The 16,397-nt window shown below is 41.1% G+C and overlaps 1 protein-coding gene across 1 annotated transcript in view; it reads left to right on the top strand.

The window, feature by feature from the left end:
• The window catches only part of MTHFD1L (methylenetetrahydrofolate dehydrogenase (NADP+ dependent) 1 like), a 455,506-nt gene extending 439,715 nt beyond the window's left edge, over positions 1 to 15,791 (top strand). Inside the window, exon 28 of the mRNA XM_073627780.1 lies at positions 14,035 to 15,791. The gene's annotated coding sequence lies outside the window, so the exon portion shown is untranslated. The remainder of the gene's footprint in view (positions 1 to 14,034) is intronic.
• Positions 15,792 to 16,397: the final 606 nt, after the last annotated feature.

Here is a 16,397-nt window from a genome sequence, read left to right as displayed (position 1 = left end):
TGAGCTGCTCAGTCTATTTTTTACTATATAAAGGAAAAAGGGATACAAATTCAAGAAAACAAACTGATGTTCTGACTGCCTATTGTATTTTTTGAGGACAGTACAGACACTCCCAAAATTATTTTGGCTTAGGACATAGCATATACTGTGCATCAGTTGGTGTGTGGCTCAGTGTCCCGCCAGCTCTAAAACTAGAACTGAGCAAGCAAACAACATTTAATCATTCAGTTCTCAGTGAGCTGGGGACTGTCCACCACCGCTGTATGCTCTACCCCACCCCGGCTCTTTGTAGCTCGCTGGGAGGCTGAGACAGGTCCCGGGCCAGACTCCTGGGTGGATCCCAACCGTATGGTCATGATATTTCACCAGCCTGGACCGGCTCTGTGGCGTCAGCTTTAGCCTGCTGTCAGCTGAAACCGGGTCACAGGAATGCAGGACGAACTGCACTCCTGTAAGCCACAAGAGAAGCACAGCCAAACAAGCTTTGGCTTTACTTCTCCTTTTTCATTTTTTTCATTTTCCCACACTGAGTCCTGGTGGCAGTGGTCATATCCCATATGATTATACAGACAGCAAACAAAAAACTTGGCAAAGGACTAACTCCTCACCACCCTTCTCAAAACAAAAACCGTTTTGGCTTTAGATACACTTTAATTATATCTGAATGAACCAGAGTAATGGAGAGCTCCCTGTTGCTTAAAAGGTGGAAAAGAAAGTCAGAAGCTCAACAGCTTCTGCATACAGTAGATTGTACTAACCATTTAAATATATTTTGTTTATTGCAAGCACTCAATATTCACCTTCCATGTTCTTGCCAGCCTTGGAGATATAGCAGATGGACATTTTTTGTGAGTGGCACTTCCACTTTTATTAGGATTTTTATACATGAGGCCAATGATCTTACTGTAATAAGAAGAAAGCCTAATCTTACTTGTTTCTCTCACTTCAGATTGACATCGGAAACCTCTTCTATACTTATGACTTCAAATGCAAGTTTCACATGGTTGTCAATGTGAGCCTAATTTTTAAGGCTGAAACAATGAGTAGCAGCTATTATTATTCTATTTACTTATACGATTTATGTAACATAGAGTCCTCATGACTGTGTCACAAGGCAAACAGTGTTTATCCTCCTGATGTTGAGTTAATTCATTTAGACTTCATTTCAGTGAATCATGTGTTTGTCGTACTCCATATAATTTTCTTCTGCATTCAGCAGATGTTGGGAGATAACAATGGTCTATGTAGGAGCCACGCATTTCTACCTCCGGGCCTACTGAAAAAATGTTGTACCTAAAGGGGAACTTTCTCAATTGCTTTTCTTTTTATGGTAATGGTTAGATATGATAATTGCTTTAAAATATTCAGTCTTCCGGAAACTGTTATTTGAGTAATGAGAGGGACAAGAAATGGGCTCACTGACTTTTTTAAACTTTTGGACTCTTACATTGGAGTCGTTTGTCCATTTTGGGTGGACTGGCCAAGATTATTGCATTAGGCATGGTCATAATCTGTTTTTACAGTCTGTGCATATGTTGTAATATTGACTGAATATTAAAATGATAGCCTCAAAATATTGTTTCTTATGTGTGTATGAGATACAGTATAAAAGTATATATGGCTGATCCAACCAATCCTGGTGCTTATAGAATTTTGTCTTGGCCACTGTGTGATTGGTAAAACAATTGTGTGCACCAAGATTCCAAACTAAGCCGCTCGCAGAAATGTGAAAATCACTTCCAATGTTGTATATAAAAATGCTGCGCTATTCAAACCTATGTTATGAATCACAAATGCATGCCTATGTTCAAAAAAATTGTGTGTATGTGTGTGTGTATATATGTGTGTATGTGTGTGTGTGTGTGTATATATATATATATATATATATATATATATATATATATATATATATATATATATATATATATATATTATATGTGTGTGTGTATAATAGTTTTTTTTATTATTATTATTTATTTTCAAGGAAAAATTAATACTACGAAAGTTTATAGTATTGTAATACTATGTAACTTTATAAAAGTCCACAAGAAATTAGAAAATGTTTTAAAATAAAGTGCAAATCCAACACTCTATTCACACAGCCATGGCAGCCATTAATGCAGAGGTAGAGACAGTTGCTCATGCTAGCAGCAACACCTATGTGTTTTAAAGTGATATACTGCTTATCCAGCTTTTTCCAGTGAGTGTATTTTAACTTTCCTGACGTAAAGTTACAATAAAAGTTTTTTTATTTTTGTTTACAAGAAAGATTTACCTTGTTAATACCAGAACTTTTGAGGCTTGCTGGGGACAGTACAAGGAATTAACCTGAAGAATGTGATTCCTGGAAGCGATTGAAGAGGTTGGGGTTATACCAAAACTGCTTTATGACCTTTTGTTGTGGGGATCATTGTTAAAATGTGAGGGTGTGCCCAAAAGGGAAACATTGTGTGTGTGTGTGTGTGTGTATATATTGTGTATGTATATATAGTGTGTGTGTATGTGTGTATGTGTGTGTATATATATATATATATATATATATATATATATATATATATATATATATATACATACTCATTTTTTTATTCACTATTTTTTATTGAACATGGGCATTCATTTGCATATTATTACCTAGGTTTGATTAGTGCAGCATTTTTTGCAAAACACTGTATGACACAATTACGCTTTTAAAGACTAACAATAGTCACAAGAAACCTAAAGTGTATATAAACCAAAAACATTTCTTTATCATACATCACGGGACACAGTTAGGCTAATATTCATTACCTACTGGGTTATACGCCAACTCTAGGTGAATGGACACTGGTAGACAAGGTCTTAGACAGGAAGTCTGCCCCTATATAACATATCACATATATGCAGGAAGTACTTGAGTTTTTTTTTACCAGTGTCTGCGAGGTGGATGGGTACTTTTTGTTTGAGCTCTCTAGAGCTCCAGGTCTTGAGTCCCAGAACGGTTCTTATGATGAATCAAGGGATTGATCGATCGGATCCATTTGAAGAAAAGCTTTTATGCTTAAATTGTACCCAAGCCTCGCAAAGAAGATGCATGGATCCTGCAAGGTTTTGCCTGACCTTTGGGTGCTGGACCCTGCGTAGTGGAATCCTGGACACCCGAGAGCTAGGGTATTCCTGCAGGGTGCTGTACAGGTCCAGGAGTGGACCCTAAAACAGGAAAAGGGTACCCAGTCCTTGAAGGTCCCCAAGTGACGAAACCCACCGTGCTGGGTAAAGATTGGGCTCTTAGTTTCTAAGGCTGCCCTGCACCTGGATGGGTAAGTGAAACCCCCTTATTTACTTATTGATTGTAACAATCAGTCAAGCTAGTTAGAGGCTAGACACCTGTGTCCAGTGACCAAAGGGGGAGTTTGGGCTAGATGTGTATGTTTGCATGGAGTACCTGTTTTCTTGTCTTGGCTGTTTTTTCTCAAGGATGGTCCATGCATGGGGGGTGCACCATTGCAAATCTTGGTTTGCCATGGCGCACATGCATGTGCACAAGTGTTTGCAGCTGTTTGGCGGCCATGGCGCATGTGGCTTCGCCACAGGCATTGTGCGCACATGCACCGTAGCCTAATCTGCATGCGATCTCATTTAAGCTGAGTATGGCAGACATGCCATACTTCCAGGGGACAGCTGTGGGACACAGAGCACGCTCTGAACCAGTCATTTTCAGCAGTTCATTTCTCCTTACCTGGGTCACGTGAGCCACCAGGTGTTGGTTGGCAGGCTAAGATGTTTAGCAGGATTGTTGCATAGGGGCTTGGTGAGCCCTATTAAAGGTTCTTCATTCTGGGGTGTGTAAATACTAAACCCAGGTACTCCCTTTTTGTGGCTTGCAAGGTCTTCAAAGAAGAGGAGTGGGACTAACACTATAGGGAAGGGCACATCTGTGTCAGTAGCTCCTGAGGAGCCTAGTCGAAACCCTAGTGTTGTATCCCCTGAAAGACCAAAGGCTTCCGGGCAATCTGAGCCCCAAATGATGGCAAACCTTGGCACCCCAGATTTTTTGGAACTACTTTTCCCATGATGCTCAACTACACTGCAGAGTGCATGAGCATTAGGGGTGCGCATCTTCACTGGCCTCACGATTCGATTCGATTACGATTATCAAGTCAACGATTCTATTCGGCGATGCATCACGATTACAGCGCAAGTCCGCAAGTGCTCATGGTTTTCATAAAAAAAAAATTCTAGTCAGGAGAACTCCATTTTTTTTTATTCTATCTGTTCTTAAGAAAAAAAGAGACAGCAGAGGAGCTCCAGGCTCTCTTCCAAAATACTAAAGGAGATGGTCAGAGCCTGCAGACATGCTACAGGAGATGATCAGAGACTGCAGACATGCTACAGGAGATGATCAGAGACTGCAGACATGCTACAGGAGATGATCAGAGACTGCAGACATGCTACAGGAGATGATCAGAGACTGCAGACATGCTACAGGAGATGATCAGAGACTGCGGACATGCTACAGGAGATGATCAGAGACTGCGGACATGCTACAGGAGATGGTCAGACACTGGGGACATGGCACAGGAGATGGTCAGACACTGGGGACATGGCACAGGAGATGGTCAGACACTGGGCACATGCTACAGGAGATGGTCAGACACTGGGCACATGCTACAGGAGATGGTCAGACACTGGGGACATGGCACAGGAGATGGTCAGACACTGGGGACATGGCACAGGAGATGGTCAGACACTGGGGACATGGCACAGGAGATGGTCACAGACTGCGGACAATAATGCAGAGTTGTGGTGTGATGAAGGCACATAGAAGACAATTGTATGATACGGACTTGTGTCACAGCGCCCCCCCTCCCCCTCTGTACTTACATGCTGCTCTGCCGGTGGCAGCCTGTAATGAGCAGGGCGATCTGCCTGCTCACCATCTCCCCCCCGATCTCCATTCATGCGGCCGGTGTTCCGCCGGTTGTCACATCTCAGGTCAGCATTGAATTCTCCCAGGAGAGCGCTCCGTGCATAAAGCTGTTAGTAGTGTGTGTATATTCCGGTCATGTGACTCTCAGCCGCGCCTCCCTCCTCTCACGTCTCTCCTGATGTCAGCCCCGCCCGCCTCTCTTCTGACCTGATAGCTCCAGTCAGTGGGCGGAGCTGACATCAGGAGAGACTGAGAGGAGGGAGGCGCGGCTGAGTCATATGACCGGAATATACACACACTAATAACAGCTTTATGCACGGAGCGCTCTCCCGGGAGGGGGCGGGGCCAGACATCGATTTTTCGGGTCGCATGCATTGATGCCGCATCGGGGACACCCGAATCGTGATGCATCGATGCTGCGATTAATTTCAGCAGCCCTAATGAGCATCATGGGAAAAGTAGTTCCAAAACATCTGGGGTGCCAAGGTTCGCCATCACTGCTCTGGGGTGTCTGAAAAAAATTATATAGATATACCTCGATCACTGTGTTTTGCTGTAGATGCCTTAAAGGACTCGATACAGCAAGTCTCTTGTATGGCTCTCCTGTCTGAAGTTATCGGCAGGGTTCCCCTAACATGGGGGGCGTTTGAGTTTAAGGACAGCGGATGAGAGTCAGTCCGCTCGGTAGTAGCCTCGCTCCAGATGGGAGAATTTTTAGCCTCCATTGATATCAAGGAAGCATATTTACACGTACCCATCTTTCAATCTCATAGGAGGTTCCTGCGATTTCAAGTAGAGGAACATCATTTCCAGTTTGTGGCTCTGCCCTTCGGGCTTGCCACAGCACTCCTGGTGTTCTCAAAGGTCCTAGCACCAGTACTGGGTCTTTTAAGGGCCCAGGGAAGCTTCGTGCTCAGGTACCTGGACGACCTCCTGTTCAAAGATAACTCACTACAGGCTCTAGAATAGAATGAATGACTGATTTGTAAAGCGCTGAAAATGCAAACTGAATTGCCTCAAGGCGCTAGAGCCGTTCTGTGTTGTCAGCTTCTTAGAAGAGGTAGGTCTTGAGTTTTTTTGCTGAAGGCCTGATGGTTTTCTTCCATACGGATGTAAGTCGGAAGAGCGTTCCATAGCCGTGGTCCTTGGACTGCGAATCTTCGTTCTACCTTTGATTTGTAGCGGTATTTCGGAATGAGGAGGAGGTTTTGGTTAGATGTTCGAAGACTACGATTGGGTGTGTAGTGTTTTATTTTCTCTCGGAGGTATTGAGGAGCGATTCCTTGTATGCATTTGTGGGTGAGGCAGAGGGTCTTGAGTGTGATCCGATTCTTTACGGTTAGCTAATGTAGGCTCCTCAGGGATGGGGAGATGGATTCCCAGGGTTTTTTCCTGTTAGCAGTCTTGCCGCCGTGTTTTGGATGAGTTGTAAGTGCGCAAGCTGATATTGGGGTAATCCTATGTAAATGCAGTTTGCGTAGTCAAGTCGGGAACTGATGATTGTTCCAACTACTGCTGCTTTGTCCTCTTCTGGGATGAAGGGGATGAGTCTTCGTAGCAGGCGGAGGAGATTGCGAGATCCGCTAACTACTGTTCCAATTTGTGCATCCATTGACGTTTCTGGGTCAAAGATGACTTCGAGACTCTTGGCTTTGGTGCTTGGAGAGATGGTCTGTCCAAAGATGGTGGGAGGTATCCATGGGGTCTTAGTTTTGTCATTTTGGTTAGCGTGTAGGAGAAGTTCTGTTTTTGAACCGTTGCGTTTGAGGGAGCTAGTGGTCATCCAGTCGTCTATCAAAGTGAGGCATTTCTCTAGTTGCTGATGATGGTCTTTTTGTCCGGTGATGCGAAAGTAGAGTTGAGTGTCATCAGCAAATGAGTGGAAGCAGAGGTCCGATTTTCTGATGATTTGAGGAGTGGCCGCATGTAGATGTTGAAGAGCAATGGTGACAAGTGTGAACCTTGAGGGGCTGCACAGGAGATTGCGCGGGTTTCAGAGGTGAATGCTCCTAGTTTCACTGTCTGAGAGCGATTCTCTAAGAAGGATGCGAACCATTTTAGACCAGAATCTGTGGCTCCTGCTACTTCTGTGAGGCGGACGAGTAGAGCATAGCCTGCACAGTGCAGTATTTATAAAGCTTGGCCTTGGTCATAAATACTGAAAAGTCAGCCTTGAGACCAGGTCAAAGACTGACGTATTTAGGTCTGATCCTAGATATGGTCCAGGCAAGGGTATTTTTGCCACCCGTAAGGATCTGTGCCCTGAAGGATCAGGTGCGTCAGATAAGGGGCACCAGACAACCCTCCATTCAGCTCTGTATGAGTCTCCTAGGAAGGATGGTGTCCTCCAAGGTAGTGCCCTATGCTCAGTTCCATTCCAGGCGTATACAACAAGACATATTTTCGGCTTGGAACAAGAGAGGGCAAGCTATGTGTCTTTGGGACTTAAATGTGGTGCTGTCTGTTTTGCAGAAACAACCATTTGAGCCTATCAAGGAAATTCCATTAGTCTTGCGGTCAGGCAAGCTAGCCTTCCTATCGTAATTGGCGGCCCTTTCATGTAGGGAACCATAACTATTTCTTCATCATGACATGGTGGTGTTGCGTCCTATTCCATTGCCAAAGGTGGTGTCGGCCTTTCATTTAAATCAGGACATTGTTTCTCTCAGCCTCAATTGGTGGAAGAGCAGCAACTGCATTCTTTGGACGCCGTCCTGGCAGTCAGAGTTTATTTGTCTAGAGCTGCGGAGATCCGAGGATCAGACTCCTTTTTTGTTTTACCAGATGGACCCAAGAAGGGGCAGGCAGCTTCCATTGCCAATTGGGTCCGCCAGTTGGGTTATTCAGGTCTATGGTCAGAAATGTAAGGCTCCTCCCTTCAGGGTGAGAGCTCATTCTTCCAGGGGTGTAGGAACCTCCTGGGGTTTTCACCATCAGGTATCTGTGGCTCAGATTTGTAAGGCCGCTACCTGGTCTTCAGTGCATACATTAACAAGATTTTATCAGGTAGATGTTAGAGCAGCCGAGGATTCGGCTTTCAGCCGTAGTGTACTGGTTCTGAATGTTCAGACAAAGGAACCATTTGAGCCCTGTAATTAACAATAAGAATTACTTTTTTGTTGGCAATCACTTCAGCCAGAAGGGTGGGGGACTTTCCTGTAAAGTTACTTTATCAGTTTTGGAGGATAGGGTCATCCTTAGACCAGACCCAATGTACCTCCCTAAAGTCTTTTCATCCCCTCTTTTTGTAGTTTTCTCAAAAATGAGCAGGAGTAATATCTTTTTTTTTGGACATAAGGGGGTGCTTTAGTATTTGGAAGTGCCCAGGGAATTTAGGAGATCCAGCCATCTCCTGGTTCCTTTCAGTGGGCTGAACAAGAGTCTTTCGGCCTCCAAGGGCCTCCAATAGCTAGATGGATACGTGAGACTATTTTAATAAGAGCTTAGACCTACAGCCTCCTTCCAGGGTATATGCACAATAAACTAGAGCTTTGGCCACTTCGTGGGCAGAGAAGGCTGGTGCCTATTGGAAAAACATCTTAGGAGCAGAAGTCTGGTCCACTAATCATGCTTTTGTGAAACACGATCATGTAGAACTGCTTTCCAGCCAAGATCTGACCTTTTGGAAGGAAAGTTCTGCTAGCGGTGGTCCCTCCAATAGGTAACCGTATTACTTGTTTTATCCTCTCATGTAGCTGTCCTGGAAGACAATGTGGGAAAACCACGGTTAGACTTATCATTAACGGTGTTTCCGAGAGTCTTCCAAGACGGCATCCTTTTTTTTTTTTTTATCCCACCCTGATCTAGTATTCACCATTTCTTTGGGTGTTTGATTATGGATAGATTGTTTAGGTTATTGTTAAATTGATTTGTAAATTTTTTTATATATGGTTTGATTCCCCTCGTGCACACTGGTAGGCTAGCAACTAAGGATGAGGGGCCGCGAGGGGCCTTTTAACTGTTTTGGTATTGTGGAGCCAGTATCTCTCCTGTAGCTGTCCTGGAAGACTCAAAAATGTATAAAAAACCCGAAGGTTAACGCTGCGCTACAAACCTAGTAAATGATTGGTAGCTATAAAGGATTAACCCTTACAGCCTGAAACAAGTTGATATAAAGATAAACAAAAATCGAAAGTTTTACCCTAAATTACCAAAGCAGCCAGCATCAAAAAAGTCAGACACAAACTCCAGATATTAGTAATAAAAACAATGCAGCGCTAAGGATGACCAATGAGTGAAAACAAAAGTGTAGACAAAACAAAAAACCTTTGAAAAAATTGCGAATAACATAATATCATAAACCTGATAACATAAAAAACATATCATAGGGTTATTATGATCACTAAAGAATTGTGTATAAAAAATAATAATCAAGTGATAGTGTCATATAAGCAGAAAATAATCAGAAAATAATCATACACAAAGTCCCATAACATATGGTGCAATTTAAAAAAATAAAGAGTTCATAAGCATAAAAAAAGCTGATCCAGAATCCGTGATAAGAAAATCCAATCTCCCAAGAGATGAATGCACCCAAGTGAATATGAGGCTCCCTACCAACTCGGAAGACCACAACGGTCTGACCAGGCATATGCAAGATTAGAGGTTTCCCAACAACCTATACCGGCATCTGGGTCTGCGGCAGAAACTGTATGGCTCCGGGAATAAGAACAAGAAAGGCTCCCATAGTGTAATCGTTCCAACCAATAAAAATTTAATGAATAAAAGATGCACTTACAAACAGATCCAATAAGCGAGTATAAAGGCAATCACGATGTTACGGCGTCTCTGCAGGCTTCCCGCTGTGCACACACTTCCCATCAGACTCGGCAGAGAGGAACAGCGTAGTGACGTCAGCGTCGTAGGCCTGGCAGAGAGAAACAGCGTAATGACATCAGCGTCGTAGGCCTACGATGCTGACGTCACTACGCTGTTCCTCTCTGCCGAGTCTGATGGGAAGTGTGTGCACAGTGGGAAGCCTGCAGAGACACCGTAACATCGTGATTGCCTTTATACTCGCTTATTGGATCTGTTTGTAAGTGCATCTTTTATTCATTGCATTTTTAGATATGATTGTGGATGTGGAAATACAGGACATCTTGGGAACCAGTGATCACAGTATACTGCATTCAGTATAAATCAAAGAAAAAGGGGGCAGGAGGGTTGTAAAGCCAAAGAGGTCCTTGTTGGCATTTCAACACTACAAAGAATGCAATAAGTGTAGGAACACAATCAGGGCGGCTAAATTAGACCACAAAAGACACAAAGCAGGATACGGTTAAAAAAAATTCTTTAAATCTATTAGTCGTAAAAAAAGCGAGGTCAGAGTACATTGGCCCCATAAAGGATGATTAGGGGAAGTTGGTTACAAATAAGGAAACGGCAACTGTGCTAAATGCTTTCTTCTCCTCAGTTTTTACTAAGGATTAGGAGGGGTATAGTAATTGGGAGTGTATCATTAGTAATGCATCATTGTGGCTTACACAAGCTGGTGTCCAAATTAGATTTGAAAAACTTGACGCAAATAAATCACTAGGTGCAGATAACTTACACCCGAGAGTCCTCGAAGAACTCAGTCAGGTTATAGCCAGACAGCTATTCCTAATTTTGATGGACTTCAAACTGACAGGAAATAGTACCAGTAAATTGGTGAAGGGCCAACATGGTACCAATATTTAAAAAAGGTCCGAAACCTATACCTGGGAATTCACTCCAGAGATAAAATCCTGCCTGGTTTGGCCACATCTGGAGTATGCCGTCCAGTTCTGGTCACCAATACTAAGAAATGATGCGCTGGAACTGGAGAGAGTCCAGAGAAATGCAACAAAATGAATAAGGGGCTGTAGGATCTCAATTACAAGGAATGATTATAAACCTTAAACGTATTCTCCCTGGAGAAGAGATGCTTGAGAGGAGATATGATAGCGATGTACAAATATCTCAATGGTGATTCTAGCATAGGGAGTAAACTATTCTCGCTCAGGGAGTATAAGAAGAAACGTGGTCACTCAGATAAATTGAAGGAGAAGCGTTTTAACCTTATACTGCATAGGTCAGGGCAGTACGGATGTGGAACTCACTTTGGTGATGTTAGCAGGAAGTTTTGTTCATTTAAAAAAACTTAGGCATCTTAGCGAGCACAATATACAGGGATATGGGATATGATTTTTTTGACATGAGCGCACACAAACCCACATGGGTTGACTTGGATGAACTGGTGTCTTTATTCAACCTTACCAACTATGTAGCCATAATGGAAATTTACAGTCACTGCAGGGAAAGTTTGATTTATGCGATAGTTGAGGTTTTTAATAAGGTAGTGCATTTTGTAAACTGCAGTATCCCTCAGAAGACAATCAAATGTAATCATTAAGGATCATTAAACTGTTTTGTGTTACTGTACTTTGCACATAATCCTTGTCATTTGCACTTCTTAAGTGAGCACTGTAGCTTCAACAAATTGTAACGTTTAGATCCAAAGAATTGTTTCCACACCTGCGTTGTACTATATCTGTTCTTCATTTTTTAAAACAGCTTACTGTAATAGTCAAATAGGAAGTTTAGCTGATTTGTCTGGCCTGCATTTTACATGACTGCAGTTTTAGACATATTTTTAACATATTAACTGGCTTTGTTGAACTGAGGAGTTCCCTTGATTCCCAAGTGATCAGTGACCCAGTTTACATATTGTTTTAGTTAAATATTTCTTGGCTTATATACTGGTCTCTGCTTTGGAATCTGTCTGCTCTGGTTGTTACTGTTTCAGGCCTTTTATTAATTCACAGGAATATGTACAGTACTGGACCACAGTAATTCCAAACGTCCACCTGATTTCTCACATTTTTAGATGCATGTCTAATCCGCTTAACATAATGCATTGCTTATGTGATTGTTCAGGTAGAATCAGATTTCCATTAAGTGCCTTCCTTAATGAATTGCATATGTACAGTTTTTACAAATATTTCTTACAGTATGTCTGAGCCACCTACTTTTTTTTTTTTGAAAATGTCCAGAGGAAATCTTGAAATTCATGAACTGGCTAAAACTGCAAATTATTCAAAATAGGATTCTGATATAACCTGCCTGATCTACTTAATCTACCTTTGAAAATTAATTTGGATTGCTATGGAATTGTGTACACAGATGTATATTGCTTCCATGGATAGCCAACTTTATTTAGGAAAAAAATATTGGACTGGTCATGAGCTTGGAGTGCTCAAAAGAATGCCAGAGTTATAAGAAAATCCAAAAGTACTGCTGAAGCCTTGGGATAGGTGACAAAAACACAGATTACCATCTTAGTATTTTGGTTTATTATTCAGACATCAAGGTACTTCACTAGAATACCTTTGTCATTTACTATGGCACACTTTTATTGCGATCTCAAATGAAGTTGAAGCCAGATATATCAGTGTGATGATACGAAAATTTTAAGGCACCAATCCGCTTCAGACCTGCTTAAATGATTGTTCAAGCGCAGAAAGTTGAAGGTAATGACACATGCTTGCATAAACAAGCCCTCCATCTTTTCCTACGTGTTTTGCTACACATAGCATTTACTGGGAGCCCAGTCTTTTACCAGGACTAATACACTAACCTACAGTTTTTTGTGATATATCTGCAATATTAAAACTGATATCTTTAAGTTATATGTTTTTCTAAAGAATTGTTCCCAACATTCTAATTTATTTGGATGTTCCCCTTTGAGTGATTTACCGGAATAGGACAACATCTAACCACTGTTTGTAACTATACTGGTCAGATGGTATAATAATTGTTTATTGCAGTCTCTCTGCCCCTAGTATCCAGATTCAGGTGTATGTTCTAAAGCAAAAAAAAAATGACCTGTGTGTGGCCACTTCCTCTGTATGGTATAGTCAAGGAGCAATACAATTGGAAAAAAGATCTGCAATAAGACCTTTCTCTATTCTTATTGTGTGAGCTCTTCCTGAATAATATAGTGGAAGAGTGGATACAAAGACAATTTTTCAGCATGTCAGACACTAGACTTTTCATATAGCTGCTCAGCTACTGCGAGAGAAACCTGTTAACATAATAAGTCACTTTATTTAGCGGTTTTAACATTTATCCATTTCTACACTGGTATCCTGCTTTTTTTTCGTTTTCTAGCTTGATCCATGTTTCCTTGAAGTAGTTGTAAAGACTAAACATTTTTCACCTTTAATGCATTTCTTGCATCAAGGAAAAAAAATGTTTTTCAGCATTCCCCCCTCACACCCCCCTCTTTTACTTACCTGAGCCCTCATTAGATCCAGTGCCATGCACGTCTGCAGCTCTTCTCTCCCCTCACTTCCAGGTCTCGCTGGCTTTGCTGGGCATCAGGAGCCATTGGCTCCCAGGGCTGTCAATCGAAGCCAGTGATGAGGGAGCGGAGTCCCGCTGTCTGTGTCAATGGGCGCAGCAGGGCTCAGGTGCAGGGAAAGTGGCTTCCCATGGGGGCACTAGACTGAGTGGAGGGGCCAGGAGTGCTGGCAGGGGACCCAAAAAGAGGAGGTTCGCAGCCGCTCTGCAATTCCTTTGCACAGAGCAGGTAAGTATAGACAGGTTTGTTTAAAAAAAAAAAAAAAAAAGTTTGCCTTTACAATCACTTTAACAGCAATGATGCTGCTTGCTGTATAAAGCAAAACTTTATCAATATTAATGATCTCTGGTCACACATACATTTGGGACTAATGAAATGAATTGGCACTTATGGGAAATACTTTCACAACAGTATCAATTAAAATGTGCCGTGTAGGTTTTTAACCCAACTCTTTAACGTGTAAAGATCTAAAACCCAGCTAAAAGCATATGGGAAATCTACATAGGTTAAATTTTGTTTTATAACAATGTTGAATATCATGAACAAGAATATTCAAAAAATATGGGAATAGGAATGCTCACTCTGAATAAACATATACAGATATTATATCATGTGTATTTAGGACTTAAAATGCATATTCTCTTTACATTGGATTTTTGTTCCCTCCTGATCGTTTCCTGGTATGCTTTGTGCATCAGCCACACAATTGATCTAGTGTCTGCTCAGGTTGAATTAATGGCTTGTTTCTAAAGCCTGCTGTTAAGCAAAATATTAAAATGGGTATCTACTTTCTTTTCCTCCCCAGAATTCTGCACTGCCTTTGCCTGGAATCTGTGTGAATCCCAAGAATGCTTACTACTTAATTTTTCTTTTAGCCAACTGGACCCACTGAGAAACCGCAGCTTTTTTACATTCACATCCAATCTTTCCAAGAACTGAAATGTTAAACGTGAAGCTACTGGGGCAAAGAATAACTGGCTTACTTATACAGAACTTCTTGAAATATGGGACTTACCTCATGAGAACATCATCAAGCTTTTTACTTCATGGAATTTACACTTTAAATTAAACAATACATGCTTAAAACTGCCATTTATACCATCAAACCATTGTACTGTATGATCTATAAACAACTTATAGTTGCTAAATGTTGGTATTTTTTTTAGCTTGCATATTCAGAAGTTTAATATAGGCCATTTGTTTTGCATTAAGAAAAAAATAGTTTTTTTTTGTTTTTTTTTTCTTAGTTTTTTTGAGCTGTTACAAAGCAAACCTTAGGTACTACAAGTTTAAAAGTCTAGATAAAACTCATAAAGCATTTGTGAAATTACATCATTGTACATGACCAGTGAGAGCTTAAATTACAATATTCACTTTAATGAACACTCATTAAAGTGAATGTCAAGCCCAAAACCTTTTTTTCCCCTTTTTTGGATACAGTGGGGAAGGCTTACAACTCCTAATCCTTTCCCACTGTATACAAAAAAATTTTTGCTGCTATTCAAGGCTCCGATGGAGATTTTTCCCCTCGCTTACTGTCCAGCTGGCACTGGCTTCACCATACAGAAATTAAACATCTGCAACAGAGGCTCAGACAAGCAAAATATGAAAAGGGGTTTTATTTTACCATTCCCCTACTTCACTAAGGAAAATAATTGTTATTTCTGTCTTGAAGATGTGTTGGAGATTTCCCTTTACTTGTATGGTAAAGCATTCTTAGCAAGACAGAAAGTGAGGGTAAATTTCTCTAACGGATAACAGTGAAAAGCTAACGGGAACTATAACCCTTCCCTACTCTGTCCAAACCGAAGAATACAGTTTTGTCTAGACACACTTTTAAAAGAGTGAAACTTCTGCCATTTATATACAGTATGTCACTCTTTTCACTTTTTTTTGTGAAGGCTGTCACATTGTTAGACAATATCAGTTACAGCTTATGTCCTAGGCTTACCTGGAGGTTTATATATAACTGTGGTTCATATAGTTCAACTACATAAGACATATTAAGGGTATTTTGTTCACTCGTGTAACTTAACACATTCTGGAATCAACTGAAAAAAGTTTACGCATCTTTTACATTAGAGTAGATAATGTATCACCTATCATTTGTGTGATGACATAATCTTGCTGTGCCTAACAGTAGACTTGATACATGTGTAATTACAATATTCTAATTCATAATCCACTTTTCTTAGATTTTCTCTGTCAGGTAGAAAATGTGGCAGCTTGAGCCAGATCTGGCCTCTTGGGTTTGTACATGACTGCACTACTTATGTTATAGAAGGTAATATGGTGTTAGAATCAAGGTGCCTTCAATTTAGAACTTTATTTTATGGTATCCAGCAATGTTAATTGTTCCTGAACTCTTCCTTGACCTAATAGTATGAGATAAGTTTGCTAGATAAAGAATTCTAACTACAATAAAAATCACAGTGCCTTTTATGCAGGTCTCCTTTATCATATGTCCAGCAGTGTCTTTTCCTGAACTGTTCTGTAACAAATTAATTTTAAGATGAGTTTGTTATACTTCAGCAATTTGTTGAATAAATAAGTTAACAAGCATATTGTATGTTTTTTTTCTATAATTGGACATTTGAAAGTGAAGCTGGGAAGGTTGTGGACCACCATATAACTGTACCAAGTGTGTATGTAGAGTTCTGATGCTACCTACTAAAGATTTGGTACATCCATCACTGAGAAAACTGTTTTTGGGTGGACACTTTAACACATAATCAGCTCTAGGCCCAATGTCCGACACCAATACAGTCCCTATGCAGTATATGGTGTTATAATGCCATAGTTGGAAAAGTCATTATACATGCAATGTGACTTGTCATTTGAGTGCATGTTTTATGTATATAAATAGATATACACACATGTGCAAAGGGAACTTAAAACTGCCAACTGACAAGGCATGAGTGATGTGTTGGTGTAGCTTACATGGCTAAATGGCTCTGAACTTTGTTTTATTAAAGAATATGTAAACCCAACATTTCATATTCCTGATATGTGCTCATTGTACCATGTACTTGTATGAATATATTGTATTGCCCCCCCCCCCCCCCCCTGCACAGCCATTTACTGGGAATCTCAGTGTGCAGCTGTTTCTTCTCCCATCGCTCCTATGCAACTGAATGGGTTGTTTTACAGGGTGAGGGTTTACAATAA

Source organism: Aquarana catesbeiana, linkage group LG04 (assembly GCF_042186555.1).
Source record: "Aquarana catesbeiana isolate 2022-GZ linkage group LG04, ASM4218655v1, whole genome shotgun sequence".
In the NCBI taxonomy this organism is placed as follows: domain Eukaryota; kingdom Metazoa; phylum Chordata; class Amphibia; order Anura; family Ranidae; genus Aquarana; species Aquarana catesbeiana.
The sequence above is the reverse complement of the archived record's forward strand: the minus strand, read 5'-3'. Positions and strand labels throughout refer to the sequence as shown.